The 21,548-nt window shown below is 44.2% G+C and overlaps 1 protein-coding gene across 1 annotated transcript in view; it reads right to left on the bottom strand.

The window, feature by feature from the left end:
* The window catches only part of ZNF644 (zinc finger protein 644), a 77,109-nt gene extending 60,143 nt beyond the window's left edge, over nt 1-16,966 (bottom strand). Inside the window, exon 1 of the mRNA XM_074596988.1 lies at nt 16,884-16,966. The gene's annotated coding sequence lies outside the window, so the exon portion shown is untranslated. The remainder of the gene's footprint in view (nt 1-16,883) is intronic.
* Nucleotides 16,967-21,548: the final 4,582 nt, after the last annotated feature.

Here is a 21,548-nt window from a genome sequence, read left to right as displayed (position 1 = left end):
CAAGTCATTTAACCCAATCAATGTAAGACTGAGAGTACTTTTTAAAGTATCCCATTTACGAATAAGCAATAACCATGTTTTTGTCACATTTTATCAATTATGCTTTCTAAAAGAGAAGGGTGTCATCACATTTGTGATAGTACATTAGGAAGCACAGCTTTTCACAATGACTGTTAAAATGGTACATGCTGGGGCAAACAGTGCTTATTAGGATTAATTTAAGACAATGGGAACTCACTAAGCACGACTTGTATACAATCACTTCTATCATTAATGCATTATATTTTATCTCATCCTTTAAAAAGAAATAATTATATATTGTGAATCCTTTTTTTTTTTTCCCCTGACAGAGCTGACAGAATTTACATCCCAGGCCCAGGGAAGGAGTGCAGTGGCTGGAGGCACATGCAGCACTCCTGTGCTGCAGCAGGACAGCGCAGCGGCCAGTTCAGGCCAGCAAGGGCTATGAGAAACAGTGACAGCCCGTCCTTTCAGGAGTTCCAAGTAGTAGGCTCTGGAAAATTAATGATGCTCAACTGTCAAAGCTCATATTGATCAAACAGCTCTCCAGCACACTGAGAGCAGAGAGGCTGAAAAGACCATCCGAGAGGACATACTGCTTTAGCTGCGTAGGACCCACTAACAGGAAATCATAGTGCTTCATAGGTAGTTCAGGGGCTGATACCTGATATTAGCAAGAAGGCAGGGCTGGAAATAACGGTGAACCTTCAGGACATGGAGCCACCATTTCTAACCTGAGGCGTATGTTAGCCTTGGCTCTTTTATATTCCTCCTGCTAAAGTGGGTCAGTATAAAGTACAGCCTGTGTGGAACAGCTAGTGGAAAAGCCCTTGAATGCAGAGATTCTGGGCATCAAGGTATGTGCACAGTGCAGCAAATGAAGCACAGATCTACCCCACAACCTCAGCAGAATACCATGCAAGGCCTTTCTAGTACTCATGTGACATCAGCACATTCGTACCACATACAACCTACACACCCTTTCCTTTGTGTAAAAAGCCCCACCTATCACCACCCTTCTGATCTGCTGCAGCGCGCTGTTGATCCCTTCCCTGGGACAGCCAGCACCTCTCTGGTCTCTCAGTCCATTCTGGGATGACCAGCCCAGGTCTTCACTTCAGAAACAGACTCTCCAGTGCTCTCCTTTAGCTTTGCAGACAGTATGGAGAAGGGTGTCACTCTTCCTTCTGGGAAAGAAGGTGGCTACTCCTCCTCTGGGTTAAAAGAAGTAAGAAAGGCTTGTCTTGTAGCTGTGGCCTCCCAAGTATGGAGGAAGACTGGCTGTGAGAAGGACAAAGTGTTTGCAGATGGCAGCCCAGGGCCAGGTGGAGGGGGCAGGGCTAGGGAGACGATGAGGGCACGTCACTGTAAACCAAAGGGCTGCATCGCCAGATGGTGCAGAACAGGTCTGGGCAGGTATGGCACGCATACAGGTGCAGAGCTGCAGTGTAAGGGCCAAGCCATATGGCTCTGTTGGACAGGTACGGGGCTGCTCCAGGGAAAGGCAGCAAGGGGTGGAGATGGTCCAGACTATATGTGTGTGTCAGGGGAAACGAAGGTTTCTGAGGAATTTTCCCCCAGCATCTGAGCTGGGGCACTCCCAGGGAGCCCCAGAGGATGCACAATGCTCAGGCAATAAGGCCTTAATGGTAGCACAGGAGCACTTCTGCTGGACAGAAGGACAAAGCTAGCTGGCCTCTCCACATTTGGCAGTTCTTTTGTTCTGAGTGGGATGAGGGTATTTTACTTGCAGGGAGGCTGACTGAACAAATCCCATTTCCCAGCAGGACCAGGAAAATTAAATGGCTTGGGGAGTTCCCCACTGCTTATTTGGAAATGCCATGTGAGTGATTACCTGTGCATCTAAAAGGAAAAATAACCTAACAGAAAATGTAGTATGTATCAATGTCAACTGCAAAGCATCCTAACCATGGGATCCTTTCTTCCAAAGGTTATACGGTTTTCAAAAATATACCTTTGAGGCAGTAAATGAAAAAATTTCTAGTCCTGTGTTTCATTTAATTTAGAAATTACATTAATAATTACAATTATTTTTTATTTGTTTTTACATTGGGCTGGGTTTGAAAAGAGACTATGGAAATAGGAACTATCATGAAAGAGCTTGCAGAAGAATCCAAAATGTCTCCTTATTTTTAGTTTTACTTCAATGGAACTCTAAGTGTAAGACAACTGGCTTGGTCCAGATTTGATCATTCTCTTCTAGAGCCCGGGAGACTTGCAGAAGGAGAGCCTGTGCTTTACATTCTGCGTTATGGGAATACTATTTTGATTTTCATTTTACTACTATTTAAAAGCACTAGAAGTTCCTGCAGCTGTTTGGTCACATAATAACAGACAGACTCTAATTTCTCATGCATGGCACCCAGCATGGTGTATCATAAAAAAGGCCCCAAACCTGCTCCTGCATTCTAATAAGTGTGTGTGTCACTTTGTAGGAGATCAGAATCCTGTCCAAATTCTGCATAGTCTAATAGAACAACAGTTGCCAAATGACAAAACCTATCAGAAGAAACAGAGTAAAAAGGCATGTCTTTGTTTCTGATCTTCACAGCTTCAGTACTGGCAAGAGGAACGTCAAGGTTTCCAAAATAAAGCCAGTTAACCACTGGCTGGTAACTGCTATTAAATGTAAACAAGGGCATAAAAATAGAGATGTTGGAAGCCAGGATATGAACATTTGAAACAGTAGCTATGTATACAATTACAGTTTTGTTAACATTGTCCACTCTGGGGGCTGTGCAGCTCCACCGGCTGTGGCTGTGCTGGGAGCAGAGGCAGAGACCTCTGGGGCCCTGGGGCCCGTCACTGCTAACCAGCCATGGGAAATCCCAAAAGCAAAATGGTTGTGCAGTCACGCTGCAGTGTGGTGGGAGAAAAGGGACTGGAGACAGGTGCAGCTTCTTCCCCTTTACTGATATGCAGGACGCACATTCCACAAGGAAGCAGCAAAGAGTACTTTCATTGACCTTCTCCCCAATAACTCTGCTCATCTTAGCAAAGCAAGCAAAATTCATGACAGCAGCTAGTTGTTTTAAAGGCTCCTAGCCAGAAAAGAATGTATTTGATCTACTCTGCCACTGTGGCAATAAGACAGCACGCACCCGCACCTAAACCAGGTAAAATGACTTGGAAGATAATATAGAAGTGAGAACTTCATGGGCACTAGTTAGTGTGTTAAAAATATCACCATTTTTCTTACACAGACACAGCTGTTGAATAAATGCACTGCTCAGCATTGATCATCCATATGACACGGTAAATGAAGATGGCATATTCCTGAGTAAGAATTATGGTCTTGTCTGTACACAAGAACTGCATCCATTTAATTTAATCAGTACAGAAATGGATGCAACACAGCCAACATGCAGACAAAACACAGGGGGTAAAATGACATCGTATGCGTCTGTTCAGCACTTAAAATTTCAGCAGCCTTGTTTTCTGCAGGTATAATGCTGTAATTTTTTGTCTAACCAAAACTTGTAACGATCAAGATTCTGGATGTGAGCAAGAAGAAGAACAAGACTGTGATTCACGACCTGCTGGAGTCCATGCTGATCTTTCGGGGAGCTGCTAAAAGAAACCAAACATGATTGTTCATCTGCAGAATTGCACTGAACTGCTATCCAAGATGTGGCCATTATTTGACTATTCTTGGTGCTTCAATTAGACAAAAGAAATATACTAAAATAATTAATTGATGCCATTAAACTACTGTGGTGTTGAACATATATTGCACTTGAACATAATGAATGTTGACAATTCATTATTTCAGGTTTTATGACAATACCTCTGTGATAAATATTTCTACAAATTCTAAAAGTCAGATGTAAGAAGGAGAAGTCTGCACACTATAAACTGCCACAAAACTGAAGACTTGTCAAAACAAAATGAGCTATAAAAACAGTAATATTCAGGCAACGTCACTCTCATTAAACACCTAATGATGCCACAGGCATATTAGTGGGGAAATGCTCATGAGGCTCATGAGGAATTAGGAGGAAAAAAAATAAATAAAAACCCTGCCCCTAAAACCGCTTGCCAAGCTGTTTGTACATTCTGCCGCAGGCAGTTTCTTGAAAAAGATGGAGACGTGAATGGAGACAGTCAGTGACTATTAGATGCTGATGATGGTGAGGGCAAGCAGGAGAACTGATGCTAGAGATTAAGGGCTGCATTTTGCTTTCAGTTATGTCTCACATGTCTCAACATTTCATAGTATTTAAATGAATGTGTTACATAAGGCATTTCTCCTGTCTGCACCGCTCAGCAGCCATATTCTCCTTTCTGGTATGGATTGTCTTGGGAAACTTGCCAAGCTGTGACAGAGCAGTGCATAAAAGGAAATCATGCTCATAAGGTGGGGGTGGGGAGAGCTGCAGGTGAACAGATTCAATGCAGCAACATATATAGAGTCTCCTGTCTCAAAACGTCAGCATTTAAATTAAATGGGAGCCAGAATACTTCTTCAAAAAAGCGCATAGGGCTGCTAGAGACCCCACACCGCCCCATTAATTTGCTCCAGGGAGGGTGTGAGCACAGTGCACTAGAATTGCTCAACACTGCACTGGCTGCTGCTTTAGCAGATTGGAAGAACGAACAAGTATTTCCTCTTAAGGTGCTAGAAAATTCCCATCCAGTTTTGGAGCCCATTCCTGCCAGATGCTGAACACCTCCTTTACACTTACATCTGGACCTTTTAATTAAAGATGGAGGGAAATGAGGGTGGATCCAGCTTCTTGTAGAACCGAGCTATTACCTGCCTGCCAGGACCTGCCCAAAAGGTCTGGCATTTCCTATAGAATTCAGTGAATGCACTCATTGTTGTTAATATTAATTATTTTATTTATTAATAGCCAAGCTCTCAGGTAGTTGTTGGCTTTTCATCTCTAGACCTCAAAGTGCTTTACAAAGGAGATCATTATCAACAAAGGAACACAGACATCTACATTTGGGCTTTGGCACGTAAAGAGCATCTCAGTTCACCTGTAAAGTAGATTTGCCATTTGAGCTTTACTCTGGCCACCTGCCCTGGAAACAATCTCCAAACCTTAAACGATTGGGGGCAGGAGGAAGGATTTTCAACTGAAGTTCAGTAACACAAACATCAAACACCTACAGGGGATTAGGCAATCGGGCACAATGCTGCGCCTGGTTGGAAGATGTGGAGGTCAAGGAGACTCTCAGCTTGAAGTCTACGACACTGGAGCAACCTCCAGGCGTCTCCAGATCAGAGCTGGATTCATTACTACAAGGTACTGCTGTGGATTACAGCACTGAGCACTTTTAATTGCTCCATCCCTGAAGACAAGATTTACTGTCCTTTCGCCATCTTCAGTTGTTACAGTAAAAGACAGGTGAAGAAATGTGCTTGGACTGATAAATTTTTTGGCAGTTTTGCACTGCACACAGGCTAGGATTTTTCATCTTAATGACCTGCAGCTGAAACAGATGTTTTGCTTTAGTGTTTTAAAGCACTTCACAAAACTTAACACTAATTTATTCTCTCACAGTGCAGGAAAAAAAAAAAAAAAAGATGTCTGATATCGTTACTCACATAACAGAACAATGTGAAAAATGGAAACAGATGTTTCTCATTTAAGCATGAATAAGACAGAAGTGAAAGAAAAAAGATGATGTAGTAGTAGTAGTGATTAAGAGAAATATGATGGCTTGGTTAAGACAATTTCTTACGGATCTCCAGTTAGTACTGAAAGATCTTTCTAACAACTTGGTCCCTGATTCTGCTAGCACGTGTAAGTGCTTAACTCCAGCTATGGAGGTTGTCTCACATGCTTCATTTATAATATTTTTAAAAGCTGTACAGCCAAATGAACGCTTTACAGTTAGGAGTTGAGGGATCAACGGCATTGTTCCTGTATACAGTAAAGCACTGACTGTTTTCACAAACTACAGACATCTAAATTTGAATATCAGAATAGAAATAAAGTCAAACTGAAAATACCTTGTTTCCTGAAACACGAAGCAGCGCTTTGATTTTACTGCAGCAGAGACAGAGCACTGTGAGACCCAGAAGCAGCAACCAGGGACCTATTACGTGCTCCCCACTGAGAGTCTCGGCTTCCCCCGAGCGGTGCGGCTCCTGGCAGGAGGGACCTGCTCCACTTTGGCAACGCCTGTTGCTTCTCCCTGTCCCGGCAGAAGGAAAGGTCCAACTTCAGCTGCAGAAGCAGCTTCGGAAACCTCCAGTGACACAGGTTTCACTGCGGAAATTGCAACCCTTTACCAATCCACCACCACGAACAAAATGACTTGCTAGGGAATGAACTGAACCGGGGGAAGGGGTGTATCTAACGTGTCCTGGTATTTCTGTGTCTGGCAGGATTTGGGTGCAAGCAAAGAACCCATTTTTCATTGTTGGTACTACTTTTTATCTTAAGCCTGCCTTGGAATGTGAAGGATCCAAGCAGGCCAGTGCAGACCATCAGGCTCAGACAAGATTGTTCCCCTTCTTCCTTCCCTCCCTCCCTGCCTTCATCCCTCCAGAGTACAGCCTAGGCCAAGAGACGTGTCCTTGCCCAAGAGCCACCCCCCACAGCTTCCACTGGCCTCCAAGGTGCCCTGGGGCTGGCCTCTGTGGAAGAGCAGTATAGAATTCCTTTTTACAGATGAACTCTTAGAAGGAAAAACTGAAAACTAAAATTCAGATCCTCTTGTTTGAGTATTAAGGACAATACTTCAGTCCTAAGAAACTGTGACTTTCCACTCAGCATTTTTAGTAAGAAAATAATGTTTCTGAAATTGTCACTGATTTCAGCCATGTTTGCTGAGAGAGATTTGGCCCTGTATGCAGTCCACAGACTGTGCATGCAGAATTAATAATCTCGTTAACATTACTATATGCAAATGCTCCCAGGATGCAAAGAGAGATTTGTATTTCAGATTAATATTTTATGGGAATTTTGTGTGTACATGATAAATGAATAAATGGAGGGACACAAGGGGACATGCAGAACATGTGCATCATGTGTGAGAACTGCATTAATTCTTAAATGTTTGCAATGGCCACAAGATGGTTAAGGAACAAAAAGATTTATTATTGTAATTACAAAGGAGGAGAGAATAAGAGAAGAAAAATGAGAGATCAAGGGAGCCGTTTCATGTTACAATTTCTCCAGCTGCAGAGCTGGCTTGAGAGGTTCTCCAAACCCTCCTGCCCCTGTCCTTTCCACCCTATGCGCCTTCCCCTAGCTGCAGATTACCATCCCTTTAATTCTGCCAACTCAACCATTTGCATGTTCAAGCTTTAAACCAGCTCTTAATTACAACATGGAATCGCACCCTTAGTCTCCTTGGTCTCTCATTCATTTTCAGCTGCTATATAACGAGGGGCAATGCCATGTAAAACTCAGCACTAACACAGCGTGGATATGAAAAAAAGAGGCACGTCAGAGAGACTGAGAACAGGTCTCAGAATTTGAGGGTTAAAAAGCAGAGTTATTTAGAGAGAACCACCACTGGCTCCCCACTGTTTCAGCTTCTGGGTCACCCCCTTCCCCACCTCTCCAGTTGTCCTTATTCTATTGAAGTTTTATTGCTACTCTGGAATGACATGAAGCTCTCTCATGCTTTAACTATAAGAAATGTAAAATTGTATTTGTCCAAAAACCTACATGAGTGAAAGAAGATCCCTGAGGGGATATTATTAACTGCCTGCTACTTATCGTTGATGGTTATTCTCCGAGACAACTCTCCTGTTTAATCTTTACGCTCTCAACAATAACCCTTCTCTCTTTTTGATCAAGTGTTTAATTTTCTTGAAAGATTTTCTCTGACTTTAGTTATTATTGAAGGGGATTTTAATTTTACCCCAACTCTTTAATGGCTAAATCTTGCATATCCACTATTTCAAATAGGGGTATTTCAGTTCCTCTGAGTAAATAGTTCAAGGATTTGGTCTTGATAGGTAGCTGGAAAATTTCAAATCAAAACAAAATTGAAATTGCAGTTTCTTTTCCACTTCAGAATAGAGTTTTTAGTCTCCCTGAGTGACCTGTCAGTCTACTGGAATAAGAAATGGATACTGCTAGACTGCTACAGAGCATACTCCCGTGTCAGCAGAGTTTCATCAGCATGAGTGGCAGCCCTGTATGGGAAATCGGTTAGCTGGTTATTTCATCTGCATGGTTATTTCATCTGCAGCTGATCAAAGATAAACAAGATAAAAAAGACAAACAAAGGGAAGTGGTGATGTAGAATGTATTCTTACTTTCCTAGTCTCCACAGGCAATATTATTGCTAAATTTCCTCTAATTGTTTATAGTAGAACTTTAAAGCATAACAGGAGAGAAAAATAAAGAAAAACCCAGTAGAGGTTCAACAGAGAGCAAAGCCCAGAAACCCTTGAAACCTGCTTGCTTTCCTTTCTCATAAGCATCCTCAATCCTTCCCCATTGTCACTGCATCTCCACAGCGCAGTGGAAGCCCAGATCATGGGTAAATATCTAATAATATAATAGTTACATTTAGGGCAACCTAATAGAGCAGGGAAAGATTGCACCGTAGGACTGAGAGGTCTTTTGGGGAGGCTTGCTTTGTTTTGTCATACTGGGCACTCCCGTTTCCAATGACTTTGTTGTCCGCAATAATTGCAACAGTTTACAACAGTCTCCTGTTCCTAGAGCCAATAAATTATTAGATTGGGTCCATGATTTTGCAACTCTAGTCTGTATTCCCAATGTTGCCTTATTGTCTTTGCTTCTCCAATCTGAACGTGTGTGAATGGAAGCACAGAGCCCAGGTCTGCTCCCTCCTGTTCAGCCACTCTCCTTTCCTGGTTCCCAGGTTCAAAATGGGAACTCGGCACATCTTTCTTACAGCCTGAAGCAAAATGGTCATTCACTCATCTTCCTCACCCCTTTACCACATAACCCTTCCTCAAGGCTACCCTCCTTCTCAGCATGGACTTGCTCACAGGATGCAATCGGAGGGGTGCGAGGGGCTGCACAGGACACTGCTGCTCCATGACCAGGAATTCAAGCGAGGAAAAGACTCCAGTAAAAGTGAGCAGAGCCAAATGCCTAGTTAGCAAACACTAGAATATGCAAATCTAAATCTATACACCTGAGCCTTAAGTTTCCCCATCTGTAAAAACAATGTTGAAATACTTCCCTATTTCTCAAGAAGGTTACTAAGGTTAATAAATTAATTAATGCTTACATAACACCATATTATCAGAAAAATATTTTCCCTAAATCAACATGTTTTCAAATATTTCAGTTGATGACAGAAATTGATTTTACAAACAGGTACAACACAGACTATAAACAGCGGCTAATAACCTCAAGATGATACCCTTAAGATTAATCTAATATTGCAAGATCTTTCAGAGTGAGTATTTATTTCCCCTGTTGCGTTTCTGTTGAGGCAGTTGGACTCAGCAGCCCCATTTGCTTTCTCAGCATCTGATGCCAGAGTACACAACAGTACGGGTGGAAAGAACGCAGCAAGAGAGAGATGTAATCACCAAAGAAATGGAGCAACAGACTTAAAAAGGGCATGATTCTCACAGCAGGTCAGCTGAAGTGGCAGCTGTGCATTTCTGGGCTAGTACCAAGTGTCCACTACCATCTTACAAGAATTTTTGTAGCTTTAGATTTTATCCTTGTTGACTGAAATACATAAATATTTTCTAACAGTATCACTGCTTTTCAGAGAGTACTGGTCCAGCCCCAGCATAGGACAAACTTTCTCCAGTACTTCATTTTTCTAATCTCCAAGGCTCAAACAAGAGATGTGTGGAGAATCTTTGTGTGTTGCCCTTCACACTTGCATTCAAATCTTCCCTGCTTAATGAGCCATGGGCTGTTGCTCTGAAACAGAGGACATTAACCGTTCAGAAAAAATAAACCCCTGCAGATTAATCACCTGGCTTATTCATGGGCCCAATTCCACTCAGCAGACAGTGTGAAAGCAGAGTATCTCTGTATACACTGCCTGACTGATAAGCATATTAGCTGATCACTACGCCTGGCTTTGACAAGCGTATAGCATATGAGTCTTATTTCATTGTTTATTTCAAATGAATACCAGAGGTCTCCAAACATCCCTGTATTCACAGAAACTAACAAGTGTGCAGCCATTACATGATTCTGTTAGCATTCCCCCTTCCCCGTGCCAGTGAAATAATATCTATTTCATGCTTCTTGATTTTTAAAATTAATGTTTTATAGCTTTCTGAACAGCACTTAACTGCTAGGTATCACTTCTGAGTCCACCATGCAGTAATCTTTGCAAAGATAAGGATCTCAATTCATCTTGGGAACTACACTTCACTAGAAACTGGCCACTGACTACTAGTGGTTTCCCAAGGAGCAGGAATACCTTTAACTTTATTGTTACTTAGCCTGACCACTCCATTTTAGTACAGGAGGGATAGTATGAAAAGGAAACAGGATTAAGTGTTGGCCAAAAGGATGGCAAACCCATCAAATGCCCTTTGCCAAACCTTGAACATAGTGTAGGCAGGACACAATGCTTAATTTTCTGGAAACACAGAGAAAGGAAACCTCCAAACCAACCAGTTGTGCTGTCAGCACGATTTCCCCCATCCCACAGCAAAGTAAGCTCAAAAAAGACAAAGGGGATATGGCATTAAACGGTTAAACAGACCTGAACTGCTCCAATTTATGTAATGACAATACCCTCCCATCATCATAACCCACCTCTTCACCCCTGCCCACCCCAGCTCTCCATGGTTCGGAAGACTTTTTGAACAGAGTGATTCTAGCATAACATGAAGGAAATACCAGCTCTATCTTTTGATCATTTCTTATTCATCTCCTTTCTCTTGTGGGGTCAAATCTTAGTCTCACTGAACTCCTGATTTACCCTATTAGTGGGGAACAGTGAACCCCCATCCTCATTTCTTTCCTTCACATATCTACTAGCTTGTTTCCTATGTTTCCATTTTTATAGCCCTTAGAGGCTACAGGAGCGTGCTGCTTTGATTGCCTTTACCTTATCCTTCTATAGGTCATGCAGGTCAATGGCATACCTGGAATAAACTGGGACTGTTATTTCAACCGTCAGTCACACTTCAGCTGGAGGGCAAAGTCCCATTAGCAGGGAGACTGAAGTGCTGCAGAGCAAAGCAGAGGACAGTAGTGTCTTTGATGCCAACTGTGTGCTTCAGCTCCCACCCGTTAACAGGTATCCATGGGCACCGCTGTTCCCCTGGCTCTGTTTCCCTTTGATCATGTGTTGCCATTGGAGCATTTCAGTAAACAGGGCCCAGAGCAGGGTGTATGTGTCTCTGTGACCATGCATCACAGGCCAGATCCTCCACAGATTAAAAGTCAAAAACAGTTGTGGTGTTTTCCTGAGCTGAGGATTTGGCCCTGTATCCTTAATGCTCCTCTGCCACCAAGCAGGGCCTCATCAGCAAGATGCTGAGCAGCATTTGATTAAGACCAGTGTCAACGGAGTACACACAGCATCACAGATTCCCCAGAAATGGTGCTCTACAAAGAACCACCTGGACCCTACAAAAAAGCCACGTGCAGAGACCACATAAATACAGTGGCACTCCAAACTGGTTGTATTTGTAGACCTTCAGCCTGTGCTGCGGTCACAAGCCCTGCATTTGGGCACGTTAGTTCACCACTTCTTCAAAAAGGCCAAAACACTGCTGACAGGGATGCAAACATGTTTGCTTTATGATGACGCAGAAAGACTCTGCCTGGAGTCTCCCAAACAAGCCTTCCCTTTCCTTCAGTGGCATGTGAAGAGTGCATACTACATGCTTTAAATGGGATTCAAGTCACTTTTTTCATTGCTACTAGAGCAGGTACTCCTGGAGATAAAAGCAACTGTCTCAGAAGAGCCAGTATGACACCTGGTACATAGCACCAAAAATAAATCTTTAACTTCCTCTCATACCTGCCAAACCTGCTCCAAGGAAATAAACCTGGGAAATATTACAAATACACACTTCTCTCTGATTTCAAAGGAAGAACTGACCTATTTTTTCTTTGCCCGCTTTAAACATTTCCTATGACAAGATCAGTTTGCTAAAACAATGGGTTATGTTTGGAATAACCACAATCGTAAAAGAAAATTGCATGCATATGAAAAAGGCAAGTGGCCTGATGTTTGCATTGGAGGTAATTCACGCTAATACCGCTATTTATAGCGCAGCAGCACCTCAGGGACCCAGCCATGCTCAGCACACCTACTTGCTAAGCACTATAGAAACATGAAATCTGATAGTCTCTCCCCTGTAGTGCACTCATACTTGTGATTTATGGAAACTGGTTGTGTAATGCCATATAATTTGGGAGTGGCCCTTTGTTAAATTATTTTCTCTGGCCATATTTGTGTACTAAGTATTTGCCATCTCCTTTCAATAGCTGACCTGGCTTACAAGAATAGGAGAGATTTGTGTATTGGCGAAGATGACCTACTTAAATCAGGAACAATTAAAGACCCAGTTCCTATTTACAAGGTTGACTAAGGAACCACACACACAAAAAAATCAAATTGAAGAAGTCAGGAAATGCTTCTCAGTGCTACAATTCTGGTCATACGGGAGGGTTGGGTTGAGGGGGGGATCAAAAAAGGAAGTGCTTGTGAATCATTATTAGCAATGTAAATAGGACACATTTGGAGGCTGTCACCATCCTGATCGCTCATCTGCTTTTATTAGCCCTCATTCTTTATTGTCTTTGGTTTTCTGCGCTTGTCGTTAAAGTTAGTTATGTTATAGGCATCTGTTTAGCATATTCTATATGAAAATGCAAACGGAGATGAAAAACAGTAAAATAAATATATGCAGCTTCCATGTCATTTATATATTTGACTGTAGCACATCAAATACAAAAGAATTGTTTATCACTTCCGAAGTCTGCTTGTTCATTATGTGCATTACTTTTTTACCAGCAGATGGCAGTTTACCATTATTTTAAATAGGTTCTTTTGTTAATATCAGATGTTTTAAAGTTCTAAGTGGCTGGTAAAAAGCCTTGAGCTCATTTCAAAGTTAATTTTTAATTCAATTTCCTTCTGCATCATCTCCTCTAGAAAAAGTAATCAGAACTGAGCTATTTGTTTCAGTTTACAGCCCTGCTGTTGACCGAAGCTAAACATTATCTATACAGTTACCCGACAGCAAGTTCATCCAGCACCAGTGGGTATCAGATCTAGCCTCAAACACTCGCTGCTGCTGCCAGCCCCCTGAGGCACACTTTACGCTCCCCAACTCCCAGCCTGTGCTTGGGGAGTTGCACACAACATTACTAACTCTGGTAGCAAGGGCAACGTGAAGGATGTGATTGTACAGGGGGGCCAGTGGTTTATTTACTGCTGTGTTGCTTGGACACTGTCTGAATTTTAAGTGACAAAGAGTTAAAACTACCGTCCGGGCAATGCTGTGCTGCCTCCTGCACTGCAGCCAAGGAGGACCAAGGGTGCGGGGAGTCTGTGCCAGGAGATGCAGCCTGCAGGGCACTTTCACAAATCTTGCTGCTACTCAAGGCCATCCTTTAACCTAGTCAGAGATGCAACCATGAGACCATCTCCCCTGGCCTAACTCTCTGAGAATGAGAGCCTTCTCAGCAAAAAAACTCCAGCAGGGAACACAAGCAAAATGAAAGGATGAGTCTGTCAGTTCAACACTGCTTTAAGACCTGTGCATGGATTTACCCTGGGCATCACCTGACATGTGCAGCTCTCACAGGCGCAGCAGTGCTTATCCACATCCTAAAATCAGGCCCAGGGGAGAGACTCATGTACCAAGAGCCTCCCTCTCCACTGACCCTGTGATGACATTGCTCAGTCTTCTGTGAGCCCATCTTCCCTTCCTGCCCCAACAACTCCCTCCTTTGTGTCAACACTGGCATTCAGGCTGACTTGATGAGGCAATGAGGCAGCTCGCAGTTGGATTTGTTCCCTCATTCAACTCTGCCACCCACCACAGCACACAAATGCTCCTTTTGGCAGCATCAGCCGCAGAGATTTTTGCTGGATTAAAGCAATCATGTGACCCCCAGCTTCTCGCAGGAGCAGCACCAAAACAGCAACAAAGAGCAGAACTCCTCTCACCTACACCACAGGCATGCCAGCTCGGCCTTTCGCTATGTGATGGTATTTCAGGCACACATCCATTTTCTGACAACTCTTCAGCCACTGAGCACGATGGTGGGTTGAAACAGACTGCACAGAGAGCGGGAAGGAGGAAAGGGCTTCCCTCACCTGCCCACAGCCTGGGGACAGACTGGTTTTGTTGTTGGGCTGGGATTTTGTTCATTTGTTTTTTTTGTTTTGCTTACATGGCAAACTGCTCTTTCCCTAGGGCTGCACAGGTCCTTTCAAGTCCTGCAACTTTTGAATTTGTGTTCCTTGTATTCTCACACTGAAGTGGCAAACAAGAGACTCAGAGATCATTTTGCATCTGTTAAAGAACTAAACAAAGCTAAAAGTTCCAAAACAAAGAGTAGTGACACACACCAGTCTGTAACCTATCTTGGGAACGCAACATTTTCTTTTACAAGCAGTCCCACATAGCCTCTTTTTAATGATCTGCAGAGAGACTGAGAAATTCACCAGTGGTATTAAATTAGAAGCTGAAAACAACAGAGAGCGCAGATGTGTTATACAAATGGGCAGAGAGAGATGAAAAACACGGGAAGGAGAAAAGAGATGTGACAACATTTGGGAAAAACAGGAGAGCGTTACAGTGTGGGGAACAATAGGACACATGTATACATGGGATCAGGCACAGATTTACCAGGGGAGATCAAAAATGTGCAAAGGGGAACAGTTCAGCAGTAGGGGGAAAGAGACTGACCAACAGGTCTTTTCTCTCTAACACTGAAGATTCCTGAAGATGCACCACACTGGGTACCCATCGTGGTGAAGTCCTCATGGGCAGAGCTGTGCTTATAAAATAACACTGATACAGTTTCAACAGCCTTTTGTTGGAACAAGTAGCAAATGGAAGTATTTAAGAATCACATAATGACTTTTTAGCCTTTGGCAGTTCCCAAACAATCATATAGCCAGAAAATACATGCTGATCAACCTCTCTTCCTCATGTGGGCAACTGCATAGGCAAAGCAGACGTCCAAGTGAACCCGACACCATCCTATCAACTTTTGTTTCCATCTAAGAAGTAATTTAAATAACATTCAAAGTAGGCTTAACATCAGTTATTACTCTGTTTGATTATTGCATTCCTAAGATAATGGATTTCAAAATTCCATTTCTAGTTGAAGATTAAAGAGCTACTTCTAGACTTCCTACCTGCTTTATTAAAGTAAGACTCAATCTAGTCTCAAAAGTTGAACATTAATATAGAGGAGATTTGCTGTCATCTTAGTAAGTGTTATCAGCAATCATTTAGCATTTCCATTACCTTCCCACCCAGACGTCACCTACTCATGTTGAGAAGCAAACTGGATTTCTTATACCCACATGCCACCTTCATCTTGCAGGTACTCAGGGACACCTAACACTGTTGGACCCCAGCTTTTCTGCTCTGCTTCACAGAGTGAAAGCAGGTTTGTGCCTCAGGGCAGAAAGAGGGCAGCTTTTCACGCCTGTGATGCACAGGTACCCCCCTGACCTTCTAAGCAGCCTGCTCCCCCTCCAGGGAGGTTGCTGCAAACAGAGGAGAACGCTGCTGGCTCACTGCATGGCTAATGTGCAAATAGCATCTAGCCACAGTTGATGCCCTGGTATATACTGGGCATTGGAAAGCAACACACATTCCTTCAGAGTGCAAGGCAAGAGGCGAATTTTTTAATTGTCCAATCACGCACATCATCAGGCAGTGGAAGTCCATTTAGGTAGCCCTGCACTTTTTGTATACACACCGTCACTTTGTATTGCAGGCATGGAGCCCCAGCACTTGCCTATGACTACAGCATACGCTCCCAGAAACAGGGGCGGAGCAAAGAAGGAAGAGAAGAGATCTCACTTAGCAAGGTGCAGAGCTGGGCCCTCTCGATCTCACCTCACAAAGCCAAGAACAAGGTGGCTCCTGGCGCTGCTGCTGGAGAAAACAGAGGAAAAATCCCACATCCTGATGAGAATCTGGAGCAAAACTATGCCCATGGATTTTATCTGAGATACAGCACTGCCTAAATCAGGTTTAATTGCCACACAATACAGGATGGAGAATCTCTTCATTCCCCCAGAATCTGTCCCAAAGGCTGAGGACTCTTAGCTGCTTCATAATCTTGTGCACTGAGTCATATTAAATCAGTAGCAGGCCTCAGCCTAGGTTTGCCACTCTATGAATGTGCACTGCATTGGGAGGAAGGAAGAGTTGCAATCTGAGCCTGAAAGTCATGGTGTACATTTCCTCCCACCCTTTTCCCCCCCAGCTTTATGCCAAAAGCAGAGCAGCAACCAGGTGACTTATCTGCCGCCAGCACCTTCTATTTTCTAAGCTTCCTACGAGAGCACAGAGAAACCATGATGCTGAAGAACGACATTATCTCACTTTGCACCAGATTTTCCGCCTCCCTCTGTGATTTACCATGCCAAAATCTTTGCCATTTGAGTGATATGGAATGCGGAAGATGAAGGCTCAAAATCTGCAATTTTGCCTAGAATATACAGCAAATGTCGAATTAGAAATCAATACTTATGAGCTATGTTCCTCTACTATAATTTGTTCTGCCCCAAAGTATCGCTGCTGCATCACTTAGAAGACAAGAGGGGTTGAGGCAATGTCTCCTAACAGAGAAACACATAGCAGAGTACCATGTGGGGAGCAGAAGCAGGCTGGAGGCTGACAGTACTTGGCTCTCCAGAGACACCGGCCTGCAAGACAGGGACAGAGGAGCCCACGGAGGGGAGAGCTTCAAGACATTAAATACCTGGTGGCTGAGAGCTGGTGCAGCTGCAGCAACCAAGAAGGGTTTGTCTTCATCTGCTGAGCAGGGCTGTGGGCTCCTTCCCGGTGGAGGCGGACGTGGTTGGGTCACGTGCGGCGGTGTCCCTGGAGTCCAGCTTCCTGCAGCGTGCTCTGCAGAGGGCAGCAGCTCAGGCAGCGCAGGAGCTCCAGCCGCGGAGCAGAACCCGCCTGCCTCACAACGCGTCCCGCTGCCAGGGTGCCCCTCGGCAACACCTCTGCCTCTTGGTTTCTGGGTGGAACTAAGACCTAGAAACGAAGCTCTCGAACCTGGCACCACAAAATGGAGCTCGCAAATAACTGGATGCTTAAGAAAATTGCCCTACAATGTGTGTAACTAAGGTGGGAATTAAACATAAGGCAGAAAGTCAGGATTTGACTGTGTGTTTAAAGGGGGCCGTGTCCCATCAGAAGCCAACCTATCAGTAAAACCGGGAACAAAACAGGGCCTGAGCACCTACCAAATGGCAAATACCCTCAAACAAAACAAAGAGCTGAAACAAAAAGAACCATTAGAGTCAAATGCCCTTTCACCTCCTAGCAGTACGTAAACACATGAAGGCCAAACTCAGGCAGAACTATTGGTTTTGTGGCAAGTTTTCTCTGACTAAGAACTTGTGTTTTTAGTCCAGCATGTGAGATCTTTGGCCAAGCCGCACGCTGCTACGTACTCTGCAGTTCCACTTGGCTGGGGTGTGGGACAAACGCAAGACTAATTCTTCAGCCAGGACTCATCTACTGTGCCAAATATGATGAATTAAGAATACACTCACTAGGTCAGTGGGTTTTATAAATTACAAGTGTTGCAAGGGTTACCAACAAAAGAAATTGTAGGATATACCGAGTTTCATTTACAGCTTGTATACTGAAAGTAAGGATCCTTACCCAGCAGTGAATTTTGCTCAGTGTAAGTAAATGCAAATAGCCTACACTGAAAACGTGAAAAATAAACAAAATATCATTTAATTTAATTTAAGCGCCCAAGCAAGTCATTCGCAAGTCTGTTTAATGTTTAGGAAGAAAAAGCCTTAGTTCAGTCCCTACAAATGGTTTTAGTTACTTCTGTGACTTTCCATCTCTTGAGGATAATCTACTCCTAATAAGGACAATTGCTTAGATTTATTACCCCACTGAGGTCTTGTTAAAGATCTAACAAAAATCCTATTTAAATGAAAAGGACAATAGAATCTTTAAAGTCAGTGTAGAGTTTAATTAAAACCTGAAAGAGAATCCATGTCTTTATGCATAACAAAAGCAAAAACAGATTTCGAAGCTGTTAAACTACATGTAATTGGCATAAACTATCCATTGAGCCAAAGCAAAAAAAAAAAAAAAAAAAGCAGGCTATCCTGTGGAAATTGGAGTCTATTAATAAATAACAAACCTGATACATGTGCATAGCCATATTTTTGCATGCATTTTTTAATTTGCCTAATTTGCTAGGCATATATTAGAGCAAACATGAGACATGCTAGCTGTTAAGTTGAACAAATCCAAAAGGGACAAAAAAAGACTGATTGAAATCAATGCATTAACATGCACCAGCATTTAAAAACGTTTCATAACGTTCCCAAAGAGAGTCTGTAAACTGCAGCAGTCTCAGTGCAAAAGTGCTGTTATCTGTGTTCCCATGTAGTCATTATTCACACAGGGGAGTATACAGTTCCTACAATCATTTTTCATGCATGAATACTTTAAAACCCAAAATCACTGACATAAATACACAAGGGGGACCTCCCTTTCAAAAGTTAACATCTTACGAACTCTGAAAGGGAATGTGAAGACAGACACCAGTCCACACGCTGATGCAGCTCTTCTGGAGGGAAGGGTCTGTGCAGAGCCCCCCTGCAACCCCAGGCACACCCAAGCCTTCCCCAGGCTGGGAGTCACAACTGGCCACTCGCCCCCAGCTGCAGAGCCAAACCCAGAAACATACAGACAGAGCAGACCAAAATCTTACCACTTCTCCCTTCCCCCCACCAGCATGCAAGTGGGGCCCCACATGTAGGGAAGGGAGGTCAGCCCAACAGCTGCTTTGGGCATGCAGTTTCCTTTTCAGAAGATAATAAATTTTGAGACAAAAAAGTAAGCCCATAACCTATTTCTGCATTAAAGGCACTTTTCCTTCTCTGTCTTTCCACATGATAAAGGATGATGGGCTGGCTGGGGGCAGGCAGACACACAGATGGGCTCTGCAGAGAGGAAACACACGCAAAGGCAGCTCCATGCAGCAGCGGTGACTGTAATGCTGCGGCTGGAAAAGGAGGTGACAAAATGGTGGCCCTTCCCTTCTGTCTGGCTCAGCTTGCACCCCATCGGTGAGAACGACAAAGCAAAACGGTCACTAGAGAACTCCAGGTCTGAGATGGGTCATGCTATTGATTCCCTCATTTGGAAAAATCCCGAGAAGATGGTATGTTAACCTTCCCTCTGCAGCACGTCTGTCCCTTGTTTAATGATTTAATCACTTTAATCAAACACATTTCAAGCCCACAGTAAGTGGCCATCTTATGACTTAGGCCTTTCCACAAAATTAGCTGCAGTTAAAAAATTACAGCTCTTTCCAGTGCTGTAGTATAGTCAGCACCTTTGCTTTTCAACTGCATTTTTGTACAAGTGACCCCCTGGCACTATGTCTGACTTGGGCAGCTGTGGCGGAATGTATCAGAAGGGCTAGAAGCCATCTCAAGTAAACAGTCGCCTGCATTAACCAATGCTCAGCTCACCTCTCACAGACTTCTGAGACTGAACTGGTGGAACAGCATCTTTTTCAGTATTTAGGGCCGCTTCTTTTAAATTCAGGAAAACCTGCCCAAGGCTAGCTGTGTGCCCAGCCAGCAGGTCCCTCAGAGGCCTGGGAGGCAGCGGTGGCAGCCCAGAGTCCCTGCTGGCAAGTCTCTGTGGCACCCCTTCCCACAGAGACCTCTGCTGCGGTGACTCGAAAGGTCTTTGGATAAATGCAGTGAAATCCACCGTGGTTCGGTTACAACAGCAGCTTTGCAATACCTCAAACTCACCTTGCACCCGGTACTACTGACACCGAGGTGGAGGGCGCGGTAACACGCGACTGCCATCGGCTAATTTGACCCGAGAGCGGGACTGAGGTGTACGGCCGCTGGCGGGCGGCGGGGGAAGATGGCTGCCGCCCCGCGCCGGGCCGGGCCCGCCCGTCTCCATGGCGACGGCCGCGGGAAAGCGGGGGGGGGGGCGCTCAAGGAAACGGTGGGCGGCACCAACGCCAGACCCGGCCCAGGGCGGGGCGGGCCGCCCCGCCGAGGCCCCAAACGTGCCGCCGGGCTCGGCCCCGCCGTACCCGAGCGCGGTGAGGGGACGGGCCGGCATCGCCCTGATCCGGGATGGGGCTGGTTTCCGCCCGCAGTTGTTGAGGGAGGCGGAGGGTGATTCCTCAAGGCGCCTCGGGCCGGCGATTGGGAGCCTAATCAGGGAGGGGAAATGTCCGATATGAGGCCTCTGCGAAAGCCATGTTAAAACACTTGGCGTGCGGTGCATCCTGGGGCTTGTATTCCTCAATGACCTTTTTAAAGAAATAAGTTCTGAAATCTCTTGTCAGCGTCTGTGGGAAGGCACAGATGTTTACAGATGTTAGCCAGTACTTGAAATTATATTACCGATTCCACGTGGTGGCAAAGATCTCATTTACCATTCCAGCCGCATATAGGCGGGAAACGTAAACTGAATGCTGCCCTTTTTTCAGCTTTTTCACCAGAGATAGAAAACCCAGCACAGTTCCGAGGCAATGTGAAGGCTGCAAAGCTGGAGGGAAATCCTGGAGCATCCTGAGCACTTTGAACCTCCTCTAACGCTCACCAGCAGAACTACATCTTGGTGAGTTATTACTCGGCTACAAATAAAAAAATCCAATTGAAAATACATTCATAGCTGCCAATAGCAATTCCAGGCAGGATTTAGGATCTCTGTTTTGTTAATGTTACGTAGCTCACTTGTCATACACATGAAACAAAGGCTATTTTCCAATCTAAGGATGAGTGAAATATAACTATGAAAGGTAACATTTTGTTCTGCTTTGCTCTTTGCACACATGTGCTTTTTTCCTACCAAGAACAGCACTGCCAAGAGATAAGCTTCCCAAAAGGGTGTGTGGGGAGATTACTCACATGTTTAACTACTTTCACCCAACAGCCCTGCAGAAGCAGGTGGGTGGCGGAGGGCTGCAGCAGAGCTCCACATCAGCAACCAGCTCTTCTGACAGAACATGCGTAACCCAGAACTACGCTCTCAATGAGTACTGCCATTACAGGTTACATCCCTGGGCCTTCACAAGCACATTGCGGTCATACTAACTCCCAAAAATGTCTGGCTGGTCAGCACAACCTTGTCTAGCAATAGGAAACACGGCATCTCCATAAAGTTTATCTGCGGGAGAGACAGGACAAAATACCGGCAGTGAAGGTGAGGAATGTCCCCAGCTTAACAGGCCTACGTTGCTCCAGAAGCCTCCGTGCTTTGTGGAAGCAACAGATGGTTCCTAATGCCATGCCTCTGAAGGAGGCAATACTTTGTCCAGTATTTTTGACTCCTGGTTTGTTTTTTTTTAGTTACAAGATTAATTGAATTAAAAGTGTTAGGCCAGATACTGCACTCCTACATT

This window comes from Larus michahellis, chromosome 8, assembly GCF_964199755.1.
Source record: "Larus michahellis chromosome 8, bLarMic1.1, whole genome shotgun sequence".
Lineage (NCBI taxonomy): Eukaryota > Metazoa > Chordata > Aves > Charadriiformes > Laridae > Larus > Larus michahellis.
The sequence above is the reverse complement of the archived record's forward strand: the minus strand, read 5'-3'. Positions and strand labels throughout refer to the sequence as shown.